We start from the raw sequence: 24,918 nt of genomic DNA, 5'->3' as shown, positions 1-24,918 counted from the left end.
AGAACACAGAGTCTCTCTGTGACTTCTGCAGTCACTGTCTGCTAGACCTAGCTGGGCCCACAAAGAGGATGTCCCACCAAAAGCCAGCTCCTTCTAGGACTGTGAGAGGGAAGAAAAACAAAAGAAACAAAGAAACCCTTCCGAAAGTTTGAATTTAAGAATGGGAACAAGATAAAAATACAAAAGTTGTTAAAAAGGAATTCAAAAGAAAAGCTAAATGGGTAAAATATTTACAGAAGGCACAAAAACTGTTTAAAGACAAAGTATTAGAGGCTCAGAATAAATATATACAACCAATCTAGAATGTGCTAAAATATCCAAGGGGAAAAAAAAAAAAAAAAAAAAAAAAAAAAAAAAAAAAAAAACCTGTCATGCCTTAATAGTGAAAGAGGTTATAAGAAGAAAAGAGATATTCATCAAAATTGAAATGATTTCCAAAGAAGGAAGATGGAATGAAGTATAAAGTCTGTCTGTTAGATGTAATACCAATAATAAGGACAAGCCAGAAATATTTTTAGGAAAAATGTGCTAAAAGCATAAAAACCAATAATAAAATATTTCTCAAAGCATAAATACTAGGAAGTTCATTGGAAAGCAGGTAGGCTGTGACTCAAATCTGTGTAGGGAAAGACCAAAGGAAGTTAATGTTGCAGTACAAGGAGTAAATAGCTAAACTGATGCTTCGTGGGAGGAAGGAGGAATGTCCATAGCACGCCCATCCTTTATACAAAGACACTCTGGGAATAAGCATATAGAATAGATCAGTGACTTGACCAGCAAAACTTTTTCAGGTTCAGCTTACTTTTTCTCAAAGTCTTGCTTAATCTCTGCATTAAACCAGGGAATGGCTCACTGTGGTGTACAGTTTACACTCAGTAAAAAAGGTGACAGTGACGGTATTTTGGAGTGGGATCTAGACATATTAGACATATCTTGGGAACTACGCACAGGTAAATCCCTTCTGGGTAAAATGGTAGAGGTTATTATAAAGTATGAGTTAGTGGGCATGTGTTTAAAGACAGTAAAATGGGGAGTAGCCCATGTGGCCATTGTGAAGGGATGTCATGCATTGTCAATGTACTGGCATCCTCCTAGAAGTGGACAGCTCTTTTCAATGAATATCTAGTTCAAGGATAGGAAAAAAAAGAGAAAAAAAAAGAAAGAAAGAAAAAAAAAGATAGGAATAAGCTGGTTTCCAGGGTGGAGGGAGGTCATCAGCTGAACCACAGAGATCCACGCTGAAGGGAGGAATCTGGGAAGGGGTGAACACCAAAGTGACTATATTCTTTAGGGTGATCTGAATTTCCTGGCTGCAGAGAACAGCAGAGGATTCTTTGTGTCCCTGAGAGACAGGGTGACAAAACGGCACAAACAGGAAAAAATAGTCCCAGAAACCCCACCTCAAAACAAAGCAAAAAACTTGATAAGTTTTTCTTGGACTGAAATACCAAAGCTGCAAGTATTCTTGAGGCCAAACCTGAGCTGAAACTAATGAAGCATTTGTAAACATGGTTGGCCTGAAACCCAGGGTCCCACAACAATGTGCCATTCAGCACAGGCACTTGCATTCTGAGGGAGTGTGAGCTCACACCCTTCCCCTGCCCTATGCATCTCCTTGCCTTAATGCCACCTCTGCAACCCAAGTCGTGCCACCACCTACCATGGGAGTTTTCTGCACCTTCTTTGGTGACTTCCTACTCCTGCCTGGCTAACATACGACAGCCAGGCACTGTGTGATTCCTCACGTCCCATAGTGGGGCACCTTACAGTTGTTGTCAGCAAGTCCTGTAGGTGTCCATCAGACCCCATTGCTCTCCATGACCCCTCGGTGTGTCTCACTGTGTGTCCATAACACCTTTAGCTCCTCTCTCCCATCTGACTGTCACTGTGCTGGCTCGAGTCATGGCCCAGCAGAGCCATGGAAGGACATGAGAAAAGCTGTGCTGGCACCAGAGAGGTGCTGAGGAGAGGGGAACAAGTGGCGGGGGCTCGTGCCCATCCGTGGCTAAAGCCATGTGCTGCACGCACCTCATGTGACCCTAGGCCATTTTTACATGCAAACAGCTAATGAGCTGCTGGACTCAAACTGGAAAAACTTCAGTCACATCTGAGCCTGAACTGGAACAGAATGAAAAAAATGCAGTGGTTTGACTTCCTGCTAATTGAGCACTGGGCTCCAAGTTAGCAATTACCACCAGGGAAAGAAATCTGGGGTTCTTGGGCTAGGTCATGGAAAACATCAGCTCAGTAGGGGGTGAGAAGGGGAATCAGATGTCAGGAATGATTAAGGTTGGAACTGGGAACAAAACAGGAGATGCAGCTCTGTTGTGGTAAGCCCATAGCACCCCAAGCTGACCAGTGTATCTATTCCTGTGTTCTCTTTCTCTCCCTCTTACTTGGTTCAGAAAACCAGAAAGGGGCAACCACCACAACCACAGGAATTTAGTGGTGTCCCTAGGAACCATTAAGTAGACAAGGGCTTTTTCACCTGAGCATGAGTGTGATAAGGATAGGGAAAGTATACAGCAATCCTGAGCAGTCTGGAGGAGTTTAAGGGACAGTCTGTCACTGTTTCTTTCTGTTGAGGAACTAGGAGGCACTCCATGAAATCATTAGGTAGCAGATTTAAAGCAAACAAAAGGAAGTACTTTTTCACACAACTCATAATTAATCATGATACTCATTACCATGGGACAGTGTAGGGCCAAAAGTATAACCAACTTCAGAAAGCAATTACATTCAGGAAGAAAAATTGTCAGGACTATTAAACACAAGGGTCCAGTGATAACCTCTAACTCATCAGATCCAAGACTGGGAAGTGCACCGAGAAGACTCACAGCAGAGCTCCTCAGTGTCTTACATACTACTCCAGCATGTGTAACTGCTCACCAGTGCAGAGGGCATACTGGTACTGGGGGATGTAGGGCTGACCCAGTATAGCCGTTGTATGGTCCCTTTCAGGCTCTTCATTCCTCTCCTATTAAAAGCTGTCCTCACCTTCTTGACTCGCAGCCTGAGGGAAATAATTTGTCTTCTCCTTCAGCTTTGGTTTTTAAACATCCCAAAGATAGCCATCCCCTTCAGAAATAAATGAACCTCTTCTGTGCATGATTCATTTGACTGGGTATAGACATGCCCATGCCCCAGTCCTCTTCAGAGGAGCTGGAAAACCTCATCTTGCCAAGGTTTTGCCTGACCTTTTGTTCTGGGCAAACAGGATCTGCTCAGGGCTTTAATTACCAGCCTGTTCTCCGTTAGGTGTACAGGAACCATCCTCTCTCCTTAGCAACAGATATATGAGGCCAAAACAGAGAACCAGTAATTCACTGGGTAGCTCGTCAGCAGAAGTTAGATGCAAGTCTCAGTTGTTAGCTTCCCTTTGTGGATAGTGAAGAAAGAGATTCATCCTCAAATGGATCCGTTTGACCTGCCAAAGCCTTGAGATGAGATGAATCACACCTGGACATGCCACCCTGTTGTCATCAGAGTGACTGGCTCTGATCCCAGGACACCAGGCTCTTGCAGAGAGGAGAAGGCAGCTGAAATGCTGCTGCTCCCCAAGGAGCTGCTGCCTTCTGCTGGGGCAAGTACCACCTCCTGGTGCCATGCCAAATGGCTGCCCTCCGACAAATGGCATCAATGCTTGAATTGCTCAGACAGCGGGGTATGCATGTTGGGGTTAAAAGAGATCAGGGACACCACGGAGACCCGCACACACATGAGCACCCATGCACCCAGTGGGGGCACTCCAAGCAGCGAGCGCTGGTAGGTAATGGGTGTCATGGCAGAGCCGGCCCTGGAGGCTGTCATTAATGCCATAGTCACACATGATTGCTGCAAACAGAGACCCGGCCAGCTGCAGAGCTCTACAATAACCAACACAGACATCTTCCAAGTACATTCAGTTCACTGCCCTGCTTCCCATCCGCCCCCACATTGGCGAGTATGTAAATAGAGGATATTCTTAGCAGGGAGGATTCCCAAGAAAATGCCATGTCTCCTTGATGCAAGCAAGGGTTTTAGCATGCTGGCACGGGGAAACACTGAGGTCTTCCTAGTGACAGGAGTCAGAGGCTCCCGCACTGGCCAGTGGTGGGGTGAGGGCTGGGGAACACTTGCTCTGCCCCAGCAAAAGAAAAAGGGGTGCAAATGCAAAGTAAGTAAATGAACACTCAATTCATGGGACAAAATACCTGCTGGAGGGTATTTTGTCTGTATCTGCCCTGGGGGTAGACACTTCTTACTCCTATCTGGTTTCAGTGATGTCTCTGGGGATGTGGGTGCATCCCACAGCATCATGGCCCCTCAGGGAACAGACGAGTGGTATGCCCTGTGTTAGTGGGGCAGCAGCTGGTGTCCTTGGGCATGACCACCTGCTGTGACAAATTGCTCCAGGCCATTGTAGACATGATGGAGCAGGGGACAAGGCAAGGAGGTGGGGCAGCTGCGGGCTGTTTGCTGCCACTCATGGTGCCTGGCCCAGCGTGGAGCACAGGCACAGGGGTCAGGGCCTAGCAGTCTGACTTCTGCTGGGCTGGACTTCCTGGCCCAGATGGGGACCTTCCTCTCCCTTGTGGCTGCCTAGCAGGGAGCATAGCAATAACCCCAGCTGCCTTTGCAAAAGACATAGCATGGAAGTTGTGAAATCTGGGCACAGCTTCTCCTCAACATGCCTGACAAAGATAGACACAAGACTCATACTTTTCCCTGATGTGACAGGATGTGCAAGCACAAAAGCCTGTGGGACACGGGGCCTCACTCCTTGGGGACGTGCCACTTGGACCTAGCAGTGGTGTTGTGGACATGCAAGGCTGGTGTGCAGAGGGAATGGGTTGTTGTGGGGGCAGAGGATGCTCTGAGTGCCCATGTGAGGCTTGGCTGGAGGCCGCTCTGACCCCATCACCACCACATCCCACCTACCCCTCTGAGGTGCACCAGCCTTCACCTCGTCGCCCAGCTGGCTGCTTCGTGCTGAGGGTCTTACAACACTGTTTGGAATATATGGTTTCATACAGCTCCATGCGTACTGCTTTTCAACATCCTACGTAATGTTTAGTCACATTTAATAACAATAAAAGTCTCCTTCACAGCCACATTCTGGAAAATGGGGCCGATTTTACTAAAAACAATGAATGTGAATAGTTCATGGTCTTCTCGCATTACCCAGAGATTTATCACATCTCTTGCATAATTTAATCTCTACATCTGTGGGACACAAATGTTTTACATTTCTTACATTTATGGGCAGACATCGAAAACATCTGTGCAGACCCAACGCACAAAAACATCTGGAAGACATCTCTGCTTTTTTATGACATACGTCTCCTGATCTTTTGTCTGGAACAAGTGTGCTGCTATCAGTAGTAGCTTTATATGTCGGTTACTGGGCTTCCTGGTTGGGCTTTGACAGGCGCAGGGGAAAATGTGATCAGCTCTGAATTTCAGCCCATTTCAGCAATGAATTTCTGCAAGTGGGGAAGCAATTCAGGGAGCTTCCCACCCACCCACGCTGTGAGAATTTGGACCAGGATGGAAGCAAGGCAGCCAGAGTTTGCTACTAAGCTTGTGGACAGGACTGTTTCCCAAAGGTTCAGGCTGTTCCTAACTGCTGCTGTTGTTTCTCTGGAGCATCCCAGGCGGGTGCAGCAAAGTAGATGAGTGGGGGATTTTCTCTGTAGTGTCTGAAATAGGAGGTGGCTTGGTGGGGACTTCAGACATGGGAGAGGCCAGCTCCCCCATAAGGATCTAGGGGATCATATGCCCCCCCAAGTATTGGCCATATTCTTGCTGCTGCTGTTCACATCCCAGTCCAAAGAGAGTGAGGTAAGCACTTCCCATGAGAAGGGTGGAAGGGAATCACAGCACGTGGAGGTCTTTGTTTCAATCTGCTGCTTCTGTACATTCCCAGTGTTGTGTCTGAGACCTGCTGGCTGTGTGCCGGTGATCCCAGGGAACAGGGCATGGCCCTGTGCAGGCAGTGTGGGGCTCACCAGCCATTCCCCTGCCTGCACCCACTGCAGAGTATTGCCACCAGCCCAGCCACCCTTCCCAGCTGGAGGACATCCAGCCTCTTCTGTAGTGAGGAGAGCATGGGCATAATTCCTGGATTATTTAGGCCCTGCCACTTGGCCATTAGGTTGAAGAATAGGTTGTGGCTTGTTTTATTTTAGCAATATGGATGGAGATGTAGCAACTCATGGTTGTGCTGTGGCTATTACTGTTTGCCTTAGAGATCTGTTTGGGAGCCTACTGTGGTGGTGGAAAGGTCTAGAGACACTGATGAAATGTTTTGGGGGACTGAGAGAAAAGTGGTAACAAGCATGATGGGTTGTGTGGTTTGGAGCAGGAAGGTGGGTCCTCAGAGGTGTAGCATGAAGTCAGCTTGATCAGCTGAAGAGATGCCATGAAAGGAAAGGGAGACCTGGGAAGAAGCCTGGGAGAGAAGAAGTACCAGTAGTGATGAAAAGAGACGCAATGTGCTAAAAACAGCAGGCTGGGGAATTATTGTGGCAGGCATGAACAGCTGCTGCTACAGTTATCACTCACGTGTGTTTAATGTAAAAACTGGCTTAAGCAGAGCTGGAAGCTTGGTGGAAACCAAATGATGAAACTCTAAGTCTGTGTTCTGCTCTGGGTCACGCATGTCAGATTTGCTCCCTAGACGATGCCTGTGTTACTCCATCAGAACCATTTCCGCATACTGGGTGATGGTGAGAAGGTGGCATTTGGGACTGTGCAGGAACTCACTAGGTGTGAACCAGCTGCCTTCTGCCTGCAAAACATTGCTTGGGAAACAAGTCCAGCTCTTTACAACCAGTCGTCAAATGCTCTTCCTGCATTTCCTGCCTGCTCCTGGAAGGGCTCCTGGCCACCTGCCATGAGCTGTCAGTGCCATTTGCCGCAGGGTGCTTGCCCCACAGCAGTACATGGAGATTGTGGCACCCTCCCACCTTCTACCATCCTCAGGAAGACAGGTGAAATATGGTGTCCTTGCAAACATCCATTGCTTTCCTTGGGGCTTTTCATGGGAAGGGGTTTCCAGGGCAGCATAGGCTGCTTGGAGGGGTTGATTGACGCTAACATGAATGAGCATGGGACATTCATGGAGAGCTGGGTCCATGCTGCAGAGTGGTCCATGCTCCCAGCCTGGTGCTGAGCACGGGAAGCTCCAGGCGACAAACCCTAAGGCCAGCTTGTGCTTCCCTTCCTGGCATGCCCCTGCCTTCTACAGATATGCTCCTCAGACCTGGTGCCTAGGCAGGGGCATGGTTATGCCCATCCGATGTCTTGGGCTGGTGACCCACCCTGAGCCACCCAGAGAGGCAGAGAGTGGAAGAGAGCACTGTATCAATGGGGACTTGAAATAAGAGAAATGCCAGCTGTTCCCCTTGCTTTTGTGCCTTGACAAAATCATTGGGGCTGCAGTGATGCTCTGTGAATATGCCAGGGGATACACATGACCCAAGCATGTGTTTACTTAGCAAATGCACTTGTTGCAGTGTCTCAGGACTCCAGAAGAGACCTCCCTTGCATAGTCAGGATCTATCAGTAATGGCAGGTGAAATGACAGTGAGATGTGTCTCACTGACACCCCAAAGAACTCTGCAGGTGAGAACAATCCTGGGATTGTGTGCTCCCAAGCCCCAGCACATTCTACGTGCGCTTGGCCCTTCAGCCAGGTTTCCCTCTTGGCCCCTGCCTTGTTCCTGTTTCTCTGAGCAAGAGCTACCAGAGTTCGAGGCAGACCTCCTGGCAGCAGCAGGGAGGACTGCTCCTCTGGGAGTTCAGCCGCTGCCCCATTGTTAGCACTGCCTGTTCCCAGCTGGACTGCTCCACGGCACAGCTAGCGGATCTGCTGCTATTTGTCACGTTCAGCATAGCAGGAACAGGTCAGCCCCAGAGGACCTTGTCTCTTTGGTTAGGAGCAAGGCAGGTACATGCACAGCACCTGCCCTGTGCTCACAGCATTAATTCAAATGAGCCCATGCATGGGGACAGTGAGCAACAGGTGAGGAGAGAGGCTGAGGGATGAAGGACATGACTGGAGTGCCACCAGTGTCACAGAGATGAATGCTCTCATCTCAGAGCTGAGCAATGGAAAGCACCAGCCAGGTCTGCTGGCTGGGTGATGAGCCTGGAAGGTGACTCCCAGCAAGAGGCCTCTCTTGACATTAAAAAAACTTCTGTTGTGCTCCAAATAATAAGTCATCATATCATTGTTTTCTGCACAACTGAGCACCTTAAAATGCTCATGTCAGAAATGTCAGAACAGAAAATTTGTATTTCAGAAAGTCTGAAATGTTTTGCATGAATTTTGGCTTCTTTTTAATTGGAGAGAAAAAAAAAAAAAAAAAAAAAAAGTAGCAACCTTAATTGTTAAACAATGTGTCATCATGTCAGAAAAATCTGGAAAGGTTTTGCACAGATGTATATACCAGAGTTCTTTGAACATCTTCAAATGTATACCTTTCACATTTTTAACAAGGAAAAAAAAAGTTAGTATGTTCTTATAGATTTAAATTTTGACAGATCTGCATTTTCTGGTGCCAAAATGTTTTCCTTAAATTTTGTGAATAAATTCCCAAAATTTTCTTATTGCCTGTGCAATTTCATTTTGCCTGCATTCTGATATAATGTGGGATTACATGAGCAGATGTTATTTTTCCACAGGACATGATGTGTAAACTCAGACTTTTGGAGACCTATAATTTGACCAAATGTAGCTGGACTTTCCCAGATAGCTGGTTACGAGCCGTTGGTCTGAAGCAAAGTTCAATATTCTGAATAGAAGCTTTGAGGAGCTTTTTATCGTGGACAAAAACAACATTTTTCCCAAATCCTGTTCAAAGGAATAGCTGACCTGTTTAAGCTGAATGCTTGCAAAACCTTCGACTGGAAGCAGACGTCCTGGCAGTCAGATCTGGGGCTTGGCAAAGCTTAAGCTACAAAAGGTTTACAGCAGAGAATTGATTGACGTTACCTGTCTGTGTTAATCACAGAGCCTGTGTTTTCCATGGTTTTTAGCAATACTTCTGAATTCCAGGATGGAAATAAGAAATCAGCACAGTAGCTTTTTCTATCTTCCTCCATGAGTAGCAGGAGACACAGGGGGGAAGTGTCCGTATCATGCCTATTTTCAAGGCCTGTTCTAGGAGATAAGGCCAGGGCTGTGTGCAGCCAGGGCAGTGGACATGGTGGTGGAGACCCAGAGCAGCTGTGATGGTGCTCGTAGGGGGCCATTGCTGTTTGAGTCTTCTCCTTCCATGGAATGGTCCACCCGTACCAGCACCACGCTTGGCTGTTTCAGCAGGATATGACCCATGGTTGTACCACGAGAGCTGACTTTTGTATGCCCTTTCCAGTCTGGGCCAGTGCCCACAGTCTGGAGCAGAGCCCAGAGCTTTGGAAAGCATTGATGGCTATCTGACCTCTGAATCATGGCTTTGAGATGACAAAAATTTGCAGCCAAAATACAGCCAGCTCCCAGATAACAGCCTCCAGACTCCCAGGTTGGCTAGTCAGTGTGACAGAGCCAGCCTCTTCATGTCCCTGCAGCAGGACCTGTGGGAGTGGGGTGGTCTCCTCCTCTACAAAGCCCTGAGAGGACCAGGAGGCTGGGGATGTGCCCATCTGCCTCCTGGACAGCTTTGGGAGCTGGCAGGGAAGATGTACTCAAAAGTGAGACTTGGCAGGGAAGGTCTGCAGGAGGAGAACTCCTCAGGGGCAGCCACTGCTTCCCCCAGACACAATACTCCACTGCTTCCAAGCACATTTTTCTCAGGCAGCTTTGGATAATCAATGGGAATGTTAAACACCAAAGTGAGTAACAAGCCTGACCAGAATTTCTCTGCAGGACACACTGCCCTTGTGGTCCTCACCAGAGGCAAGAAGAGGGCGGTGGAAGAGGTCAGCATTCCCGGGCCACCTGAGTGGCTTAACCTATTCTGAGAGTGTCTTGGACACTGCAGGAGTTGCATAGTCTGGGTGTGAGAAGGCTGACAAAGTCACTTCTGTGCATAGTGGTACCTTGCTTTGCTGTCAGGAATGGCAATGCTTCTTCAAGGTATGGGCAAGGAAAGAAAATTGCTGAGCCCTCTTTGCTTAGCAGCCCTGCAGCTCACAACTCTGAGACTTCTGTGCCTCAGTGTCCCCAGGGTGCTCTGTGCCCCTGCGCGGCCAGGCCCTGGGGCAGTGCAGACGGGAAGGTCCTCGGCTGGAGGAGAGAAGGGTGGAGGCTCTCCTCCCTGGGACACCTCTCTTCTTGGCAAAGGAAATAAACACCCTCTTCCCAGGTGCAAAGGACCAGAGGGGTTCAGTCTCCCACCATGGTGGTCCTCATCTCCTCTGTGATGTGAGGTAGGCACGCTCTGCATTCTAGATCCCCAAAATCTTGGGCACCTCCCATCACCCAGAAAAGACTTGGCTCTGCTGCCAAAGCCACAGCCACTTGTCTCCCCTTCTCACTGGGGAATGAGCAGCACCTGACCCTGAGCTCCAGGGACGTGAGCCCTTCATTTGCATCAGAGCTGGGTCACGGCCCACGCACATGGGGACGGCCGCAGGGGTGCTCCCAGCACAGCAGGGCCCTGTGTGAGCAGCAGGTGATGGTGATGAGCGCCAGCAGCACCCCAGGCTGGGGGATGGTTCCCCTGCAGGCACACTTCTTCTCCCAAAGCAAGACCTGGTAGAGCCAGAAGCTGGGGAGAGCCCAGCTGGTGCACAGGATGCAGTGGCAGGAGCTAGGGCCACAAAACCTGTGCCTGAGGGTGCTGCTGCTGGCCACCGCTGCATCCTGTGGGAGGCCAGAGGATGTGGTGGCACACTTGGTGGCTGCTGGCACTGTAGCAGGGAGGCACACCCAGCCAAGGCCAACGGCCTTTGGGGCTGCAGGGAGGTAGTATGAGATTAGTTTTTTCTTTCACAGAAACATAACATTTTCATCTTTTTAATGAAGTGTTCCTGTTTACATGGTACAATAGGGGTTGTTTATTTATTTGTGTTTAATAACACAGAAATATTTACTTCTGGGGGACTCTCCTGGTTTTCTTCCATGGAAATCCTCCCCAAAAGTTCAAGGTAAAAAGGACTTTTTTATGATTATTTTTTTATTTTTTATTTTTATTAAAATTTTTGCTTTGGCAAAAACGCTACTCTCCATCAAGAAGTGGAATATCAGCCCAGTTCCAGGGCTCAGCACTCTAGTGCCCACGGAGCAGCAGGCATCTGCAGATGATCAGCAGCTCCCCCATTTGGGACTCATTTGGGGAGCCAGGACCGGTGTCAAGGTTGCTCCTGCTCTGAGCCCTTCCAGGAAACCTCCCTCGGATTCCTGGCATGGGCTTGGGCTCTGTGATCTGGCATTGACCCCCAGAAAGGCACACAGAGACTCATTATCATTTGCTGACCCAACTCCTGTTTTCATTCCTCATGACAGGAATCTGCACAGTGTTTAATGCAAACAGAGGAAACACATTTATTGTCCTTTCTAAAAAATTCTGGTGTTACAAAGTCATGTTCAGAAAGTCGGAGCAACTGAATTCCTCTGCCTCTGCAGGCCCAGCTCTTCTTATGCTCTTGGGTTGGGAAAACATCTCCTAGGAGATATTTCTTCCACACATATTGGACCCTCACTGAAGGGCTCTTGGGCCCCGTGTAAGGTCATTCAGATTGTCTGCTCCCAGGAACAGCCAGTTCTCTGCAGAAAACATTGTTTCAGCTGTAATTCTCTCCTTCAGAAACCAGATTTGATGGTATCTTGATCTTCTCATAGGCCCAGCATGATATGTGGATATCAGCTGCATGACTGTAGGGTTGGCAGTCCTCAGCCAGCAAATACAGATTTTTCCACCTTTTAAAACAGTAATTAGTCATTACAGCAGTGCTAATTAGAAAGTAAACCTGACTCCTGGTACAGGCCAGTGAGTCAGCTGAGCTGCTCACGGCGTACAATGAGCACAGACTCGGGCAGACTTTAGGAGGAAGCATCTCTTCAGAGCATCATTCCAGAAATGTTCCCCTCTTGAGAGCCTTTATCTGGTTCAGGACCCATCTCTGATCCCTCGTTTTGCTCTCTCCTCTGAGGGCTTTAAGTACAGCCTGCTCCCAAGATCACAGCTAAAAGAGATCCAATATTTTGTTGAATCTCTTTTGGGACGCTGTCTGGTATGAAAGACAGCCAGATCAGTTCTCTAAGACACTGCAGTCCTGGAGTGTCTGACAATAAAGTTGGTGGTCATGGCCAGCAGCAGTTAGGAGGGCTACAGCACGACTGCTTTATCGATGCACTCCTGGAGACAAGGCTAACTGATGTTCAAGGAGTGCTTTCAGCAGGAAATGGATGGAACTCAGCATCAGAGGGACTTCAGAAGGGTTACAAAGGGCAAATGACTTCCAAAATAAGACTTTGGTTTGTAGGCACTGCATCAAAGTGGATTCAGGTTCAAACTTATACCCATTGTACTCTGTTTTTATCGCTGCTGGCTGGTGTGGAGTTACACCAGAAAGTTCACATGAGATGGGGGCATCCTTTGCCCTGGCATGGGCCAGCCTGGCCATGGCATCCATCCCCCTGCCATGTGTTACCACAGACCTTGGGACCTGCCCCAGTGCATTCAGAAACAGATCTGAAAGGTCTGAGTATTATTTTAATCAAATCAGTTCTGTGTGCATTGCTGCTGAGAGCAGCCTGGAGGATAATGCATTGTTTTGAGGGTGCTTCGCTGCTGTAGGTGCTGTGACCTGTTAAATCCCATCAGGAAACCCATTTAGTGCAGCTTCAAACACATCTGCCATCCTTTGGGGTTTCTTAATCTCCAGTATATCTCAGTAGAAAAATTTACATTTGCATTCTTGCAGAAACTTAGAAATACAGTTTAAATATTCAGCATGCCATCCCACCTTACACCTGCTGGCTCTGTTGGCCCAGACAGAAAGACTCAGTCACATTCATGAATGCTACAGCACTGCAGATCTTTGGCAGTAAGCTGATGCTGTGGTAAGACTGTGCTGACACAGCAATACATTTTGCTGTACAACTAAAATTTTAGGCCATAAGAGAGCAACAAGTCTTAAATCAGGTTAACTCCAAGACATTTGTCTCAGGGACAGGGTGGAAGCAAAAGTATTCTTCTGGAAACACATGTGGTACACCAGACATCATGAACAGGCTGCTTACCTTGTGCACATCTGTACTGGGTCTGGCTGGGATGTTAACTTTCCCAACATCCCAAGGAACACGGGCTGCCCAGAGCTTTTGGACCTGTTCTCCACATCACCCATGGCCCCATGTTTGTAGGACTGTCAGATGCACGGGGAGTCTTACGAAGTCATCTGTCTTGGGCAGCCCACAACTAACTGCCGTTACCAGTTGACTTTCTAAGAGGGGGTCTGACAGTGATGGGCAGTGCTGATAGTCCATGCTGCTTACAGAAAGAGCTAGGAGCACACAGCTCAAAATCCCTGCTCTTCAGTTAAGTGAATTGTGTATCTTACCAGGCCTGCAGATGAAACAAAGAGCTGTCATGCCGAGAGTGGCTTCACAGTCTTACCCTGTCCTCAGCATAAAGATTAAGGGAAGCAGTTCTGGTTCAAGTGTTTGAGTGGTGCCTGTATAATTGAATTTCATGCTTGTTCATTCCCTCTGAAGTGGTGTATGCAGGCAGTCACTTGAAAGGGGGAAAATCTTGCTCTCTGTGAACTTTCATACATTCAGAGAGATTTTTAGTAATTGGTAAATTCTGCTTCAAACCCTTCTTACTGTGAGAGATGCTGATGAGAACGGGCTTGTTTGTGTACAGGTTTCTGAGGACGAGGGGTCACTTACACTCTCTTTAAGTCCAAACGACTTGAAACTTTTTGCACCCTTCAGAATTGGTGCACGTCTCCCCAGTGTGTTTGTGTTGGGATGGCAGCTGGGGGTTCTGAGTCACAAGACTTTCCTGGGGACGTCACAAGCTCTACAGCTGTGAGGCATACTGGCAAAGCAGTGTCCCACTGGCGGTGGTTGGCTGTCAGTCCACATTGGCCACCAGTGATTTGCACCAGGATGTGGGGTTTTCATACACTAGTACCAGCGTATGGCACAATGGGTGAGTGGTGACTAGGAAGGATGCTCACATGCTAATTAATCATTTTCCTTGCAAGTTGGTGGGACTATTGGCACACTTGGCCATGGTGGCCAGTGGGATGAGATTAATCGCATATCCTCACTATGAATGCTTGTCCTTGGCCACAGAGCAGGAAAGCCGAGTCCCACCTTCTGTGCAAGGAGTGGGTTTAGGGTCTGGAAAACAAATCATCAGCTTCAGCTGCCTTTGGGTTTGTTCTTACTGTTGCCATAGGCTGTCTGGCAGCAGTGGTGGTTAGAAACCCCTAATCTCAACTGCAAGTGTATTTATGGTCAGTGCAAAGACAAGCTTTTGTGCCATCCTTGCCCTGCAAATGGAAAAGCTCCTTCCCCTGCAGAGAGTGCAGACATGCTGACAGTCAATCCTGTTCCCCACAAATTCCTTCTGGGGCTCAGAAAGTTCTCTGTCTCTCTCCAAACATTATTCAAGGAAATATCTCCTGCTCTCCAGGACTGTGGTGTGCACCATACTCCCCTGCAAGCCCAGCTTGGTTGAGCCACAAGCTTTTCCAAATTAGAAGCAGGTAGCAAAGGCTGAGGTCCTCACCATGACCTGCAGGCACCCAAATCAGGTGGGCTCCTCATGACCCAGGACATGCTTGTGCACGTGCCAATTGGCCACATGGAGAGCTGTGACAGCACTCCTGCCGTTCCACTTAGTGGCAGCGTGGCCTCAGCCCTGGCTGTGATGGGGATGAGGATGATCATGATGTACTGCAGGGCAGATCCTGCTGTAGGTCACAGCTGCACTTATCCATAGGGCCTGAGGGAGGCACAAGTACCCAATGGAGCTTCCCTGGCACACCCAGGTCATCTTAGAGAGCTCAGCAGGCTTTGATATGACTCCTGAAGACCTTGTGCCTAACACCTCCCTGGTGTGTTACAGCCTCAGCAAGTCCAGAGCTCAGGGTTACAAGGGAATACATGACACATTCTTCCTCCCCTCGGAGCCCATAGGATTATCCCTTATCCCATTTTTGTATTTTTGGATTTTACCTTGGCTTGCCATCAGTGCTTCTTGTTCAGGATGTGGAAGAGCAAATAGCCTGGTTAAATGTAGCAGCTCTGCCTTTCTGTCTGTGCGCGTGGTTGTCTCTGGGCCTCAGGTGAATGCTACCAGCAGGGATGAGTGGGTCAGGATCCAGGTGGCTGCATAGGTGTGGCCACATCCCATATGGGTGCAGAAAGGGATTTGGGACAGTGTGGGGATGTGCGTCCACTCAGGTCCCAAGGATATGGTTTGTCATGATGGGCTTTTGGGACTTGTGTTTGTGCTATAATTTTTTATCAAAATCTTAGCTCAGAGGTGTAAATCAGCACTGCTTAAAAGAAAGATCACGCTCCACAGCACAGGTGCTCATCTGCCCCGGTCCTGCCCCTCTGCCCAGTGCTGACCCATATACCTGGCATGTGGCTTTTGCATCCTGGCTCTACAGGCAGGCTGCAGGAAGGTGAATGAGACAGATGGGGCTTGCTCCAGGGAGCTCTGGGTAATGGTGCCTTACACCCAGACTCTGGAGTCAGATAGAATGAATGAGACACAATTATCAGACCACTGGCAGAAGGAGATGACCTTTTATTCTTATTATTTTTATTTTTGCCCATCATGGCACTTGGGCAGCTGGCAGCAGCAAGGAGTCCTGAGGGACAAAAGGGCAGCAGATGCCTTGGCAGGGAAGAGCAGATGTTGACAGAGCGAAATGCTGGAGAAAAGGTGAACTCTCCAGTGCTGGGGGAACTGGGAGACAGAGGTGTGTGGTGTTGACATTGGCCAGACACCAAGAGATTTCCTGTTCTCTGGAGAGCCCTTGTCTGCAAACCGCAGCCCCACAGGCAGCAGCAGCAGCATGGCTAAGCTGTCCTGCAGAGCAGGGGTCAGCATGGCTAGGCTGCTGGCTGTGCATAGGATGGGAGAGGACATGATGGGATGGGACAGAATAGGACAACTGCATGCAGCAAGATACCCCATTTTTCCATCCTTCCATGTTCCTCCCCCAAGTCTGCCCTCATCATGACAGCAAGAGGATGCTCTATCAGGGCATGGAGCCAGTAAAAGCAGAGTGTGGGATCACGGGAGTGCCTTTTTCCATTGCACCTCTTGCCAGGAAGACAAACTGGGGTTGCAGCCCCAAGGCAGTCCTCTGCTCCCATAGCATCATCCTTGCTGCCCAGTGAGTCCCAGAGCACCCAACAGCCCTCCTCTCCCCAGGGCATCACTGCATCCAGCCCTGGGCAGTGGTGCCAGCATTGCCCTGGGGGCTCACACATGATGGCCCCACGGATGTCCCGGTGTTGCACCCATGCACCCTGTAATGACACTGTGCTGTGCCACTGCCTGCACATGGGGCACTTGCCAGGCAGCCAGGCTAGTGGTGGAGCTGGCATTTCCCTTGAGAAAGGGAGAGCATCTCTATGCTGAAAGCAGGCTGATACCAATGGCAAGATTTACGAGCGCATTGTCCTGTTGCCAGTAGACATTTGACCAGCACCCCTACACATGACATTTGTTTGTTCAAATGTAACACAATTCATGGACTCTTTAGGAGAGTGTTGATGCTGTGACATTAAGCAGCCGATTACTCCTGTGCTTGGCAGGCGCTCAGTCCTGCTGCGATATGGCTCCTGCCCAGCACCTTCCCTAGCAAAGTGCATTGGCATAAATACGTGAGTAATGCAGGTGACAGGCACTGTGGCTCTGGCTGATTATCCATTGCTTTTATGTAATTTATGCTCCAAAAGTAACTGTGCTCAATCTTGTCCATGAACTTGATTCCTTTCATGTGGTTTTCTGTGCTAACGAGATTAAATCAGTTCCAATAGGCACCGTTTTAATGGAGATGATAAACTTTTATTGAACTCAAGCACATTAAAATGAAATGTAAGCAATAGGTGACTTTAGCATAAGTCTAGAGTCTTTTCCAATCTGGATCAAGCCAGCATACCTTCCCTGTTAAGCAACAGCTAGCACCCCAGCATGTTTTATGAGCTCCTAAAGGGGCCGAAAAATCCTTCCCCCACCCTGCTTCCTTGTTGCAAGGAGCTGGGGGCTGGGTCTGAGCATTAATGGGAGCAGCTTCGTGACCTGGGGGTGCAGCCATGAAACGAGGCATAAACACGGCTAAGTACAGGGCTTCACATCTCCTGAAAACAGGAAAGAAGGGGATGGGTAATTTGGTGTTTTACAGCAGCTTTGTCTGCTAATCTGTGATCTGTTTGGTCTGCCAGTAGGATTATTATGGTGGGTTTACTGAAGAAGTGCCAAAAATGATGTTAAATAAACTGTTTACACAATGTAACTACAGGCTGAAAAGCTAAACAGAAAGTCCCAAACTCAGACCCATTGCAGGTTTGAACAAAAATAAACCTCTCGACACTTTCAACTGGACACTGCAGCTCTGCAGAGTCTGCTCTGTTTGTTGAATATTAAAACATAAAATTAATGTGTTTCCCCCTCTTTCTGGGGCTCTTTCCAAAGGTCTCATGGCTGGAAACACGATCGGATCATTTTGAGCTCCTTGGCTGTCCTTGGAATTTGCTGTGATCGTTTTATCCATTATAAAATATTCAAGTTTCAGAATGACTATAGGAAAGACTATCATTCTTTAGAAGTGGGTTGTGTAATATTGTTTTTAAGAGGACAAGAAGAGTGCAGGCTTGTTCTTTGCTTTCCAAGGATTTATAAGGGAGATGTGGGTGACAGAAATGCACGATGGGGAGGCTGGCCATGAAAAGTGCCATCCTCACCAGGGGGTGAGCGACGTAGGAGAGCCATCCACTGACTTAAAGGACAACTTGGAGTGGGGCAGGAGTTTTCATCCCTTTCCTTCACTTTTGCCTGTATTTGACATGAGTGTATTCTTGGCAGAGGAAAAAGCTTGAATGGAAGCTGGAAACATCAGTGGTGTTAACTTCTTGGCTAAGGAATCGTGCAAATCACTCTTGATTTCTGACTATTTCTGTCAGACACAGTGTCCCTGTAAGAGCCAGGCAGTTTTTGTAGCACATGGGATAAGCACGCAGTTTGTGCAGGACCCGTCAGTTGCTGTGTTTGTTCCAAGTCCTTGCTTTAGCATCAGAGGTTTGAGATTGCTTTTTTTTATTATTTATTTATTTTATTTTATTTTATTTAAGTACAGTGAGATGAACACAGCATAACTGGCATTGTCATCAGCTTCAAGGCTCCATCTGGGACAAGGATTTGGTGTTTTGCAGGGTTTGTACCACATCCCATAAAGATCAGGGAAGCAGATGTGCTGGCCATCAACAATAGTGTGGTAGGACACCATGCACCCGACACTTCCTGTGCAAAAGTTTTATCAATGTTTTCTGAGCATGCCAAAGCTGTGGGCAGAGAAGGATCATTGACATAATTTGCATGGGATTTCAAAAGTCTCTCATAATAGGTAGCTGAAGGAACTGGGTCATCCAGGTCACAGCCCTGGGTCCAAACCTGGGGGCAGGAAGCAAAGAAAACCCTCTTTGTCCTGGTGCTTCTACATTTCCTGACAGGTTCAGTGCTGTCAGATGTTGCTAGGGATTGTGTACAAAAATGAAGGAAGAAGATACAGCGGTGCAATGTAGAGAACGCCACATGATGCTGCCTGTGCAGTTTAGGTTGAACTTCTTGTGTGTGCTTTATGGGATAGGTTTTAGTTATAAGGTTTTTATTTTTTACCTATAGGAACCAGCTTTATTCCAGGTTCTCTATTTAGGGTACATTATGTATGTACCTCGCTTGTTTTGCAAAGCTGTGGTTATATTAAACATGCAGTCATTTAAAGGTTGGGAAAATGGGAAAAATGTAGTAATAAAACACAATTTCACTTTAAAAATAGACAGCAAACCCAGCAGATCTGTCCTCATAGCAGTGCACAAAAGATCACCACAGGGTTTGTTTCCCTCCATCACCCAAACTCAGCAGAGACAGTGCCAGGCACTCTGGGTATGGTATGGGATGACCAGCAAAGCCTTCTCCTGCTGGCTGCCCAGCACCTTGCTGATAGCAGAGGCACTAGGAGGCATGTGAGTCAGGCCCTGCAGGGTATCAGCGCTGACAGAGGCAGGCTCCCCATTATGGGCCCCAGGGCCAAGGTGGCACCACGGCGCTGGCACTTGGGAGCTGGGGCACAGTTGAGGGCTGCAGGGGCTGGGGCTGCTCCCTGCCACCAGCTCATCTGGACAGGCCCAGCACGCTGCAGTCACAGAGGACAGCCAGGCACAGCTCCACATTGCAGGTACTAGAGCAAAAGGGATTTTCAGGTCCTCGTGTAATTGGGTGGGTTTGTCGCAAAGGATGCAAGAGCCCTGAGACGCCCTCCCCAAGTCATCTCTCTGATCTCTAAAGGACAGGCTTCCCAGCAAAGCCTTGACAACAATTAGAAAAAAAAAAAAAAAAAAAAACAAACAAGTGTTTCCCCCTAATTTTGCTTTTTAGAAGGATTAAACTTGTTCTTTGCTGAATCTGTCACAAATTGTTCAGCCCGAAGGGTTAAAGTTTGGCAGTGCTGCAAGCCAATGAGCAATGAATGGGTCATATCATGGAAACTGTCAGGCAACCTTAAATATAGCTGTTATGATCTGCATAGTCTGCAATGCTCTGGAAACCAGGATGAGCAGTAAAGGGAAAAAAATCATAGAGGCTATAGAGTTGTTTAGGTTAGTCAAGAACAGGGAGGGCTGCAGGGAGCTGAGGAAAGCCAAAGGGCACCCGGGGAGAGGGAGGGCAGTGGGAGCAAGGGAAGGAATCTCCCTGCCGGGGGGGATGCAGTGATGGGGCAGAGCAGGGGCAGGTTGCGTGGTTCAGTGGCTTGTCTGATGGCAGCTGGTGACCCTATCTTTCCCCTGTTCTCCTTCTTGTCCAGCCTCTCCAACGTGCTCAAACCCAAGGACTGATATAGAGTTTGAACAAACCTAACTGACAAGCCAGGAGTCAGTGCTGGGCTCAGTGTTGACATGGAGGTCCCAGGTCCTCTGAGGGGACCTGAAATCGACCCCTTACCACCCACCAGGGGCTGCAATGTCTGTCCTTCCCTAGACAGCATCCCAAGTATCCCAACCGAGGAAGTCAGTAAACATGGGCTGAACTTGGAACCCAAAGGCTTCAAAGCAAGTCAGAAACTATTTTATCACGGGAAGATCAGTGCAAGCCGCAGTGCTGGATGCGGTCGGGTGTGGGGCTGAGAAGCCCTCTTACAGGAAATGTCTCTTAATGTGCTTTCTGAGTGCGAGCCTGGAAAGAGGAGGAGTCGCTGAGGAGGGCTCTGCTATGCAGGAGGTCAGACCAAACATCGCTTCTGGCCTCCAGCTCCTCAGGCAGATGCTTAGACGGAATATGGTGTAATGGCCACACAGCCCAGATGATTTGCACCTTTAGCAGAGCTTCTTCTTCCCCCTCTCCCTCCCCACAGCCCATGTCTCTCTGCATCCTCTGTGGGCACTGTTGGGCAGTGGATGGTGTTGGAGTATCCCAGTGCCCACCCACATGACATCCGTGGCCACCAGCTCAGACCTGACACTGGAGCTGGAGACTCAGGGGCACCACAGCCACTGGTGGTGGTTTCTCTGCTAGCTGCTATCTTGTTGCTTCCTGACTGTGTCTTTGGAACCCCTTGGGGACATAATGCAGCTCTGTTTGAGTACAGGGATAGCAAAGCTGCCCTGGGAGGAGGCTTTGGCTCCTCACCATGCCCTGCCTGCCCGTTCCTCCCAGAAACCCCACATCTCTCCCAAGAGTTGTGCTGGTCCCTGGGCTCACCACCTCTAGGGCCTCCTGTGATGTTCCCAACACCTCCCATACCCAGCGCCCTGCCTTCTCCCCTCACCCCCAGCTCATGGCCCAGAGCAGCATCCTGATGTGCCAGGAGGGACCGGGCAGCTCTTGGACATCCCCTCACTGCCGGGGCCGCTGGAGAATCCTCGGGGGACAGCTGGGAGCAGGTCGGTGCCAGGGAGACGCCCCCTGTGCGACGTGGCACAGCGCTGACCTGAGTATTTCCACTGGCCTTTTCTTGACCATTTTTGGTCCCTTTCATTTGTTTTTGAATGTGTTCCTCCTCTTTGCCCAAGTTCTTTGTGCTAATTGGGAACTGGCTCCTCTCAGGGTGGGAGGTCTGTCAGGACTGCCTCATGACAGATTTACTTTGTCTCCCTGTCTCTGCATTTTGGCAGTTTGGTTCTTCTGCAATGTTCTGGATTTGGATTTTACTTCTCAGTGCTGATATCCTCACAATAGGCAGCCTATGGATTGACTAAATTAAAACATAACGAGCTGGAATGCAACTGGCAGCTCTGCGAGATTCCCATCAGGACGGCGGAGGCTGCAAAGGCACAGCTGAGCGGTGTCCTGGAGTGCGCGGGTGGGCGGCCGCAGCCCCGCCACGGGTGGAAGAGACCATGGTGGGATGCGTGTGCCTGCACAGCACACCGACAGCAGAGCCCCACTGCAGGCAGGGCCTGCGGGCACTGGCAGGAACACTGTGCTGATGTCCATCAAGGTGCTGACAGGTGTGAAGTGTGGTTTAGCAGAGATGAGGTGAAGTAAGTTCAGAGGGAGTCAAGTCAGAGAGCTGAACTGCTGCCGCTGGGAGGCAGGGGATGTAGCTGTTCCTCATAAACAGCATCGGTTCTTACACCCTACAGCCTCTGTGTGCATCATCCCTCGTCACTCCAAAGCTGGAGTCTCTTCTCAGTCCCAGCACTGTGTTATAAATGCCACCAGAACCCTCTGCGGCTGAGTCTCTCCTGTTGCATGGTGGCACCATCTCCATGTCAGCCTTGCATATTGGAGATGGGAGCCTGGAGCCTCTCTCCTGCTGCCTCCCATCCCCAGGCTGTCCATTCAGTAGCTCTTCTAGTACATGCTTTCCTCTTTCTGTTTCCTCTCCCCATTTCCCATTGTGTCTGCATCCAACTCTCCCAAACCCATTTTCAAGCCAGAGGGGCTTTGCTACCCTGTTGATAGCCTGACTCAACCTGGCAGGTCACCAGGTGTGATGGTCTCAGAGGACAGCCCAGTTCTGTGGCCTACATGTGGAAGTGAAACACAGTGTCACTGCATTTGTGAGGAGCAGCCAATGAAAGGAAGAAAAGGAAATCTCAGGTGGCACTGAATGTGGGAGGCTGTGGCCAGCACAGGATGGTGGGAATGCTCATCCTGGCTTGTCAGGCTTCAGAAGGAGATCCAAACCCAGGGAAGGCCCTGGAGAGATGGATAACATGAGAGCTGAGAGTGACTGTGATGGGAACCCAGACAGGGAACAATTGGGAAATAGTGAAAAACAGTGAGAAAGCGGTTTGCTCTCCCTCGTGAGGATACTGCTGCTCACTGCAAGCAGGCTGGGACCTGCCCGTCTGCCAGCTCTGCTGAGGCTCTGCAGCCTCCCTGCCTGCTGTGCCTGCCAGCACCTGGCAGTTGCAAGCAGGAAAGCACTCTGGAGTGCATGGCATAGGTATTGTTTAGTTTGGGTCGAACATGCCAATCAGCAGCACACAGGAAAACTAATGTGGCAAAGACACGCGTCAGAGCTCACTTACATTTCCTGAGACAGCTCTGACCATGAGGCTGTGAGAAGCGCTGGCCAGCATGTGCTTGCAATTAGGACACAAATCTTCCTCAACGCCTCTCTTCAGCCAGGAGGAGGAAGGCAAACACATTAGCAAGATCCAGGATGAGACATAGGAAGATCTGCCTGGATGCTGGGTGAGGTGAAGGGATAGCCACTTTCTTCTGGAACGGGAACGAGCAGGCTTGAGGATGTGGGGCAGCTCTTGTCAAAAGGCACTGCCAGAGGGAAGGGCAGGAGAAGGATGGCTTCAGAAGCAGCTCTTTGTCAGGGTATTTTCCCCCTCATTTCTCACAAGTTATTCCCAGTGAGGTTCTGCTGACCTTAGGGAACTGGACAAGGTCTGCATCCCCTGCCCCTGAGCTCTGGGGACCCACCTTGTTCTTGGCATTAACATTTCATCACAGAAACTAGTTCACCTCCAAACCCAGCCATGTTCCTTTCCCAAGGTAGTAGGACAATATTAAGACCATGGGTGAAGTTTGCAAGATCACTCTCCTTTATTGACTGTGGGGATCTCTAAATCCTAATAACAGGGCAGTAAACCATCAAATCTCACCAGTGTCTGTTTAACGTATCTTATGAACTGAACAAGGTAAATAAAACCAGAGGGATGGCTAGAAAAGGGGCTCAGAGAGCCACTGCTGGTTAGGCCAAGAAGGAATATCATCTGGCTTGTCTTCCTGCACAGAGCAGGCCAGAGTGTTCCCCAAGTGAGTGCTTGTAAGAGCACGTATTTTTGGCAATTGTTTTGTATTGATTTTTGAGCTGGCAATGGTGGGAACTCCTCCCACAGCCCTGGGTGACTTGTTCCAGTGCATCTTATTCTACATCAGATCATCAAATTAACCTAATGATCAGCTTGATTAAATTATGGTAAATAAAGTAACAGAACTGTGACAACTTTTTGGAAAGACATCACTCTTGTTTAGCTCTGAACTTCCCAAATCAGCTATCTTCTGACTAGCTGTATCTCTGCCAGCTCAATGGGGAATTTGGACTAGATGACCTCCTGAGCTCCATCCAACCAACTTTGCTTCTAAGAATAGCTTTTCCAGGGACAGTCAACCCTTTGCATGGGCTTCAGCACCTGACTGCAGCTAGGGACCATATATCTCCAGGACCTTAATGCTCAGAAGGTCCATGGATCCAAAAATATTTCCAGTGCTTGGGACCGTAGGTCTTTTGAGACTCTTCTGGAGATGGGACACTCAGCCACCTTTAAGAGCCTGTCTCAAAATAAATAAATAAATAAAAAAACACAATTTAAAATATTTCATCCTGACTTATCACAGCCACATTTAGGCAACCTTTTCAAAGCAACACAGTTACTCTAGCCCAGGTGAAGCCCTGGGAATTCCCTGTTTATTTTGTTGTTTAAAAGCTTAGCCTTTGCACAAGCAAACTGTAAACCCATTAATAATATATACTGACTTGTAATTGCTTGAATATCCACCTTCACTGCTGTTATGGCAGCGTTTTCAGATGGAATAGCTGTCCATACTGCAGTCTTTACTAGTCCAACCTCTCAGCAAACCCAGCTTCCCTGAGCTCTCACTTGCATGACCATCTGCATAGCCAGGAACTGCACCCTCACTGAGACAAGAGTCTACCAAGACGTTTGCAGGAGAAAGGGTGGTAAATGTTGGTGCTTTGCAGGGTAGAAGCTCAGGTGAGAACCCGTCTGGGTGGACAGAAAGAGGGAGCAGCCATGTACATCTCGTCAGGGTGGAAAATTGCCAGGGTGTGAAGAGGAAGAAGCCACTGGAAGTGCCTAAATTCCATATGGCAGTAGATCCCCATACTTGTGCAGCATCTTCTGTCCCTGCTGCCCAGGCAGGATGGGCAGGACAGGCAGGATGGGCAGCAGAAGAGACAGAAATGGCAGGACAGGCAGCAGGATGGGTAGGAAAGGCAGGACAGGCAGGAGAGGAACAAGATGAGCAGGACGGGCAGGATGGGCAGGACGGACATGACGGACATCCCCTCCACCAGTCTGGGAGAGAGCCCAGCTTTCAGGAGCATTGCTCACATGAGCCTTCAGGCTTCCAGCTGATGAGCCCCCAGGGAGTCCGGAGGAGCGGAGGTGGGGCCATGACCCAGTGCTTATAGAGAAACTCAGCAGGAATTAGATCTGTTTCATAAAATAAACAGTGCAAGTCTCTAATTTCCAAACAAGCCCCAATGGCCCCTTTCCCTGAGCAGTTCTGCTGTGACTAATCATACTGGTAG

At 48.9% G+C, this 24,918-nt stretch overlaps 1 protein-coding gene across 5 annotated transcripts in view; it reads left to right on the top strand.

The window, feature by feature from the left end:
- The window catches only part of MYOCD (myocardin), a 258,264-nt gene that overhangs the window by 60,716 nt on the left and 172,630 nt on the right, over nt 1-24,918 (top strand). The window lies entirely within an intron of this gene.

This window comes from Oxyura jamaicensis, chromosome 18 (genome assembly GCF_011077185.1).
Source record: "Oxyura jamaicensis isolate SHBP4307 breed ruddy duck chromosome 18, BPBGC_Ojam_1.0, whole genome shotgun sequence".
Lineage (NCBI taxonomy): Eukaryota > Metazoa > Chordata > Aves > Anseriformes > Anatidae > Oxyura > Oxyura jamaicensis.
Note: the sequence above shows the minus strand (reverse complement) of the source record. Positions and strands in the feature narration are given on the sequence as shown.